The following is an 8,527-nucleotide window of genomic DNA, read 5'->3' on the forward strand; positions in this document are numbered from 1 at the left end:
CACTGATATCCAAAAGATATCCATAGTAGTGATAGGAACTTTGACCCTGTAAATCAATTATTTATATGTATATATATATATAAATGGACTTTACTTATTCAAAGGTGTTTGGAATAAAATAAAACTCCTCTAAAATTGCTCGGATATTGCAGGTTTAATTATTAGGAAATACATAGTAACTTTCAGGAAATCACTTTTTTACACAACTTCCTATTTTGAGTTCCTGTTTAAACAGGCCAAACCCCCAAACGAAGGACAATGTCATGAAGAGTTCTTTTGGGTTAATGTTGACAAACAACACAATGTAAACTTCTGGAGCAAAATGGTAAATTTGATTACTATGTGTGTGAATGAGAAAGTAGGTGGACAGTTTAATTTCCGCATACACCATTGACTGTGATATCGGTTGTATTCCATTTCATTATGTACTACTAGTACCCACCAGAGAAGTGCATAAGAATTAGAAAGGATAAAAAGTATATTAAAAAAAATCTCAAATAAATTGGTGATTCAAATAAAAAATGATTCACGGAAAATTGCTTTAGGAATTTGGGCCGTTTTTATTCTAAAAGATGACTACGTTCATTATAGTGTATATGAAGAGATCACACGTGTTTCATGAGGAGAAACACTGGACACAGAGGTTTCTTTAGCTCAGCAGAGCCCAGCAAGTTAGAGCCAATGGCTGAAAGCTATAACCAAACCCTCTGAATTGATAATAAAATAGCTGTAACTGCAATGGGGGCCATCATTCCTAGGTCCTTAAATCAAAAATATCAAATAATGTGATAAAATACGTAATTACTTCTTGAAATACATAATTATTTCTTACTGTAATGCATTCTTTTTTTAAATGAGTCTGTGAATCAGAAAATATCTGTATTGGCTGATTAAGATATAAACAAGTTATTATCAACAGCTAATAAATGAGCTTCTCTGGGGAGCTGCTAAGCAAATTCTATTTTCTTTTTCTAGAGGGAATGGGGATTGTGTAAAGCTGTAATATTAAGTAATGCAATACTAGAAAGATACATCATCCTTCAAGAGACCTTGGTTATAAAGTTAATAAAAGAGTCTTATCCGTATAACTACTTGAATGAAGCAGAAAAACAAATATATTTACCAGTAAAAGAAACATTAATTCCCCTCCAAAATTCGTATAAATATTTTATAATTACCTAATTTCTAAAAAACTAAATTGATTATAAATAGTTTATGTTTTTATTTTCTGCATCTGTAACCTGCAGGACCATTTAATCATATCCTGTCTGACTCTTGCTTTGCAGTGCTGTAGATATGCAGTGCATCAGTGCCCCCTGCAGCCTTGAAACATTACTATAACATTTAAAATTTTGATCTTTGTTCAAGTAACTATTGAGAAAAATAGCTCGACAGGTTTAAATCCTGTTGTATGCTTTCCTTTTCTCCTTTGTTCTTTAAAAGTGAAATCACAGCTCTTGGGTAGGGAGAGAATGCTTTAGAAATTTAACCTTAAAGTCTAGACAGAATTTTATAGGCATGTTCATTAGAAATAAAAATACCATGTTGTTTTTTTTGTTTGTTTATTTGTTTTCTGAAGAACTGTTATATAAAAAACAGAAACTAGAAGCATAAACAATTCATAATATACGAGTAAACTTTTCCATTTAACAGTTTACAAAAAGAAACTGTATCTCAGAAGATCATATTCCACAGCACACAGAATGTTCAGAGTATACTGAAACCCCTGTTCAGTCTGTGCAAACCTGCAGTAGGTATTCATGTACACTTTGGGCAATTCACACAAGATCACATGTATGATATAAAGATAAGCCTGGGTTTTGTGTCCTCTCCTTCAGCTACTTCTCATATCCTTCTCAAGTTATTGGTAAATGTATGCAGAAACTATATTGGTTCTGTGTCTGAGGATTTCTTTTGAAGCTGTGAAGTTTACAGGAAGCAGTATTTTGCTGTAGCAATAGTGGAAATCTTGGGTAATTTATTTATGTATGGGAAAACAGAAGGATTTCAGTTCCTAAGACCCAGAGCTGTTAAAATTGCAAGCACCATCAAAAAAGAGTATAAGCATATAATGAAATTGAACTTTTTTTAAAAATAATTAAAAAAAAAAAAAAAGAGAGAGAGAGAGAGAAAGAGAAACAAAACAAAAGTCTGTCTCTGTGCTGTGCAGGAATGTATTAAGATGTACATGCTCCAGACCAGCTCTCTGAAGCCAGATTTCACATTTGTCCTCTCTCCACGCACTGTAATATTAAAAGTCTGACAGGAGAAGATGCTACACTACTTGTACCCATCCAAGGCCCTATTGACATAAAAGTGTAACTTAGCACTTCTTAACCCTCAAAAACATTCGTTATTTAAATAACCAGATGTAATATGTAATTTTTATGGCTGTAAGGAGCAATGCTGAAGGCCAAATGACATTAGCCTATTGAAAATGCAGTCATTTCTTAGAATTAGCTGCCTAATATATTTCATTTACATTATAAAATTGAATAAGCATTGTATGAAAATGAAGGGAAGTGATTAGACTCTGGAATTTCTGGGCACTATAAACACAAGCATGTATCATTAACTGGCTCCAACCATTTACCAATTATTGAATCCATTTCATAACTCATTTCCTGTCCTTATTTCTTGTTTGGAAACTGCTATTCCTTTTTTTTCCAGTGTTTCACGCTGCTAACAAAGCTTCTCCGTTGCAGTTGTGATAATGCTGTCATTAATTGCTCTCCCAGTTCTAAGATTTTTCTAAACCGGAGTTCCTTTCTCTTGCTAATACTGAAGTCATACCCATCTTTTCACTGTGACCTTAAATAGTTCAAAGGTTTAGAAAATAAAGTTTAGGCTGAAACACAGTAAAAGTAAGCATTGTTCTTTTCAGTAAAGGCTTGTGATTCATACAAATGCTTTAGCATGTGTTTTAAATAACTAAAAAAGGTTTGGGCAATTTTTCTGTTATATAATCAAAACATACATGATTTTAAATGCAACATAGTGACCAGAGTAGGAATTTGTTTTCACTCATCAAAGTTAATTTGCTCAGTTCCATCTCTAGTCAATGAAGAAAGGCAGTCGCCTGTCTTAGAGTGGGATGAATTGGAGATGCCTCTCTCTTCGTAGATCTCTACCGTGGGAATCAAGACGATCAATTTATTCAAGCTCCTAAACTCTCAGATAATGTCTGATGAAGTAAACTCTATCCTAAGAGTTTTATTGGCAGCTAAAATGTATTCAAGTATTTAGGAGGGTTATTTTGAAGGCTATTTAAGGTGACATTTTGATGCCTTGAAGAATATGGAAGGAAGAAGAGGCTGAGCATGCGGTCATAAGTATTAAACATGTTAATTACTATTTTATTAATTCATCTTGTCGCTGCTGTCATTGTGATTGTTACAGTGTTTGTTCATTCTCAAGTAAAGTGGGAATGCTCACTGCAGAAAAGCATTGTGGCCAAAATTCAAATAATTACAATTACATGAAAGAAAAATATTCCATACTCCAGGATTCAACAACTTTCCCTTAGGAAAATCCCATTAATTTGAACATAACTTTGTTTAGTGTACCCTTATGGTCATTATGGTCATTCCATGTTTATGTGAGGAAGAAGGAAAAGACTCTTACACTGAGACACTCTAAAATATGACGCTGAAAACATGTGGCTTACTTTGTTAACATTAATGGGCAGCAGATAACTGGGGGTGTTGGAAAATGGGAGAGGAATACCCAAAACTGAACTTTTGAGCTCACAAACAGAAGCATCCTACTTGCCAGCTGCAATCAGTATGAGGTGGTTGTAGATTTTAATAATGTCTTGACTGAACAAACAAACATGGCACATACTGAAACCTCCAGTTAATAAAGAGGCAGGAGATAAAAGAACCGATTAGGCAGCTGATCATGCATACACAGAGAGACTTTAAGTTCCTGAAAATAAGTAGTCTTGGGGAGAAGAATAGGTCCAGGAAAGAAAGAGGTGAAGATCCTGACTAGAGAAAAGATTCTGGAAGTGGGGAAGATCCTGAAGTTCACAGAGGTGCACAGAGACGAATACCAGGGGATGCATAGAGACCATGGCCAAAACCACTCAAGACAAGTAACTGCAAGCAGCAGCTAAGCACAAAATGACATGACTTCCCACCCAAGCTTCCTAGGTCAGCAGCAGCCTCCCTGCTGGGAAGGGAAACGGAGACCTAATGAATGTTATGGTGATAAGGGGAGTAAGGGAGCGAAGGAGTGTGTGAGATAATCACATAGGGGAAAAGCCCTAATCTCATCAGTTATTACGTACGCCCCCATATCCAGGTCCACTGTGGATTGTTGTTTACTCTCTCACCTGTGACAGATGCATTACTGAATATAAAATTGTTTTTTCCTCATAGGAAAATACTACATAAAGGACTATAATTTTGCTTATATCTGATCTGTTACATTGTTAAATACTATTTAGGAAGCTTTTCAACAGTGTATTTTTTTACTTTATCTGTTAATACCATGCGGATTTTTGACCTGTCATATTTACACTATTCTTCCTTATGCACTGAATGGGAATGCAGCAATGTTTTAATTAAATGCCAGATTACTGATGAGTAAATGATGTTTGTATTTATGCATGCCAGCCATTCACCACCATTAAAATATAATTAGAAATTAAGTCTGGAAGAAAGGCTTAATAATACATAATAGTACTCTGCATTTTTAACTCATTCTGTACTAATAATTTCTACATACCTGTCTCATCTTGCTTCTAGGCCAGCTCTCATGGTAATTTCAGCAGTGTTTGGTACAGAATGCCTTTTTATATTCCCATCCCTCTCCAGTCACACACTCTTTGAATAGCATAATACTTTCTAGCCAGCAATCTTAATTGATATTTATAAAGCAATGTAGGCCTCTCCTCGTTCTATTATGTAGGCAAGAATGATTGTGAGCACATGGGGAAACTAATACACAAAGAGATTAAGGACTCTATCTATGAAAATGACTTAGATTCCTAAGCTATTCTCATGTGACAATAGCTCAAAACAAAGTACATACTCTCAAAACTGTGTTTTGTCTGTAAAGTAATTGGGGTGCACTGAAGTTCCAGCCTACCAACGTGCGAGGTTCTGTGCATTTCTGGAAGCACCTTGATTGTCATGAGAGTTCCCCTCCTTCCTGCTAGGATCTGAGAGTGCCTTTACCTGTCCTTCACAAGTGTATCTCACAGGGGGCAAGATCTACTAGAAGAAATATAACTGACTTTGGTACATACCCGTTTTCCCTTCTTATTATGATCAATGATAAGAGGGCTGTTCCAGTTTATCAGGTACTTGATCTCAGTTGTGTCCTCGGCCTGATGGAGTTATAAACTTAATAGTTCACTATAAGAAATGCTATAATTACTCCCCAAACCAGTCCCTTGGGCTGTTCTGTCTTGCATGGAGTGAGCATTCATTGAGTTGAATGAATTGGGTTGAATAGGAAAAGTGTTTGAATATGGTTCCCCATCCATACGGTTAGAATATTCCTCTTGGATTTTTCCACTGTATCAATCGTGTTTTAATATACCTTTTGAAACACCTTGTTTTCTTCCTGGTGAGGGAGGGCTCTAAGCATCTGGAGAACCTTCACTGTAGACAAAAACCAAAGGTTTGGCTACTACAGCTTTGAGAATTACAATTCAGAGGTCTTCCCTGAGCTAAATTATTACATAAGAAATCACTTGCACATCCAGGATGTAGATGTGATTCTGCTTTATCCCTCACAGATACATCATGCATCAGTAGTATGCCATAGGTAGATCTTCCATTTTGGAGTCTAGATTATCAGTGGCATCAGTGAGCTAGAAGAAAGTGTATAACCCTTGAAACTAAATAGAAGCTTTGATAAACAGTAGCGATTCTGTTCTGGAATTATGATGTGCTAAAAGGTTCTCACAGCTTCTCTGTTATGGGAACTCAGTTTACCTTGGAAAATTTACTCAGCCATTTAGGACTGGGATGGAGAGGTTATATTCTAATCTTGCAGAGCCTCTTCAGAAGGCGAAGTACAGTGCCACATTAAAAATAACATTTTCTAATCTGCTGAGAGAAGCTTTGAAGAGGGAATGAAAGTATTTGTCTTGTTCAGAAGCAATAGTTTCAAGAAGAAAAAAAAAGTTGCAAAAACCAACAGAAAGATACCGTATTTGGGCATTTTAAGTGCTGTTTTTTTAAACAGCAGCTAAGAGAAACTGGGAAGAGGCTTTCTAGCTGTGCCTATTGACTAAATGTAGAGCACAAAGTTGAAGTTCAGACAGATTTAAGATATGCTTGAACTTCAGAAGGTTTGAGATTTGCACATTGGTCCACTCAGTGCTGAGTGGTTTTGATTGCTTTCCTTTTTCTGAATTTAATGTTTGGATGGCAGAAAGTCACACAGAATCACAGAACTGTAGGGGTTGGAAGGGACCTCAAAAGATGATGAGGTCCAACCCCCCTGCCAAAGCAGGTTCCCCAGAGCAGGCTGCCCAGGTAGGCATCCAGACAGGCCTTGATCCTTCTATCCCCCTATCCCTCTGGATAGATCCCTCTATCTCCCACACCTCAGGTATTTATACACATTGATGAGATCCCCTCTCAGTCTTCTTTTCTCCAAGCTGAACAGAGCCAGGTCTCTCAGCCTTTCTTCTTAGGGAAGATGCTCCAGGCCTCGTATCATCTTTGTGGCCCTCTGCTGGACTCTTTCCAGGAGAAAAAGTCAAGAGAGGCTTAAAAAAGAGGATGAGGAAGGCTGCGAGACAGCAAAACTGAACCAAATCAAAGATCAGTGTGAGCAATTGACAGATTCAATGCTCACTTCTGGATGTACGCCTTGACACTGTTCCAGATGAAAGAACAAGGATTGGATTTGGCACAGAAATTCAGTTCTAGAAAAAATAGTATTTTTCATGTCCTAAAATTTGGACTTTTTTTTTTTTTTTTTTTTTTTTTTCAAATATCATCTAAGGAAGCCTCCCTCATTTGAGGAAGACTCACTTCAATACCTTGTTTAGGAAGGTTTGATATTACTGTTTCAACATAAAGTGTTGCTGCAAATTGTCTGTCACATTAACTTACATATTTATCTGTTTTGTGGACTATGGAATCTACATGCCTTAAAGCAAATAGTATGGGAGTATCTCTTACTATATATATTTCCTTTTCCTCTTCTCCTCTTCCATCTCAGTTTCCATAGCTGACTTTTCTTCCCGTATCTGACAATTCTGTGCATACTGTGCATCCTGGAGTTTGATTTTTTCTTTGGATTTGCAAACCAAGCCTTCATAAACTTCACTCTGTCAGTTAATTGCCTTTTCACGTTCTTGGCTGCATTGCACATCACAAATATTATTTGCACTGCTAAGAGTTTGCACCGTTAAATGAGATGCTGTGTGTGCAAAAACAGTTGCAAATGATGTTGTACCAACTGAGAATTTTTAAATGGAAAGCTGTAACTACAGCATCACTGAATTCTGCTGCCAAATGTTGTGCCTGGTAGGTGGGAAAAGCCGGGCTCATAGCCTGGAACATACCTTGAGAATTGAATTTTTCAGAGATACATGCCTGATTATAAGTTCTCTTCATACTTTATTAGGAAAACAGACATCTAATGCTCACAAATCAAACAAAAGCTGGGACTGGTAAGGAAATATGATTCAGATATAAACTGCTGAACAGAAATAATCCCTCTCAAGTAATCTCTTAAATTGTTATCTCACCTTAATGTGACGAGTGATTTAAATGATTTCTCCAGTAAGGTGAGTGTGCAGTTGTACTGTTCTCTGGATTCATGGAAAGCAGTGAACTATCATTTAGAATACTATTCTTGACGTGGTTGTGAACAGTGAAAGAAACAGTCTGTAAAAAGTTTTGTTCATTCTTGCAAATTACATGCAAGGTATTAGGGTTTTATTCCTGTTAAAACTGACATTTCTCTGAAGTGCAGTTGTTTTCAGTTTCATAGGGTTTTGAAATTATCTTCTACCATGCATGCTAATGCCCTTGAAAAATCTTTCTTTTGGCTCCAAAATGTAAAACATTTGCTTACAATAATATTCTGTCACAGCCCAGCCAAAATGGCATGTACACACATCTCCAAAAAGAAAATTGCAAATAAAAGCAGTTGCTCCCCAGCACAAATTACTTTATTGACAAGCTAAAAATACAAACTTTCTTATCACACTCATATCAGATAAGGCTAAATCCATTACTTCAGTAATAAAATGTTAAGTGCATAAGTACCAGAAGATACAGGCAATGGAGATGTTATCATATCATTGGCACTCCCATGCCACTGCATGTCTCATCAACCTGCTTCATAGAAAAATGTCAAAGTGCTTCTGCAGACATGGCTTCCATCAACCTGATAATGAATTACTTTGGGGACAAGTCTGCTCTCTTTGCAGGTCTCAGTTCGAAGTTCATTTTACAGCTGCTAAAATCTTCCTTGCTAAAATAAATGAATAAATAATTTTATTTTTATTATTATTATTATTATTATTATTATTATTATTATTATTATTATT

At 36.2% G+C, this 8,527-nt stretch overlaps 1 protein-coding gene across 1 annotated transcript in view; it reads left to right on the plus strand.

The window, feature by feature from the left end:
* The window catches only part of EYS (eyes shut homolog), an 883,205-nt gene that overhangs the window by 657,035 nt on the left and 217,643 nt on the right, over window positions 1-8,527 (plus strand). The gene's annotated exons all lie outside the window — the stretch shown is intronic.

The sequence above is a fragment of the Oxyura jamaicensis genome, chromosome 3 (genome assembly GCF_011077185.1).
Source record: "Oxyura jamaicensis isolate SHBP4307 breed ruddy duck chromosome 3, BPBGC_Ojam_1.0, whole genome shotgun sequence".
NCBI classification, from domain to species: domain Eukaryota; kingdom Metazoa; phylum Chordata; class Aves; order Anseriformes; family Anatidae; genus Oxyura; species Oxyura jamaicensis.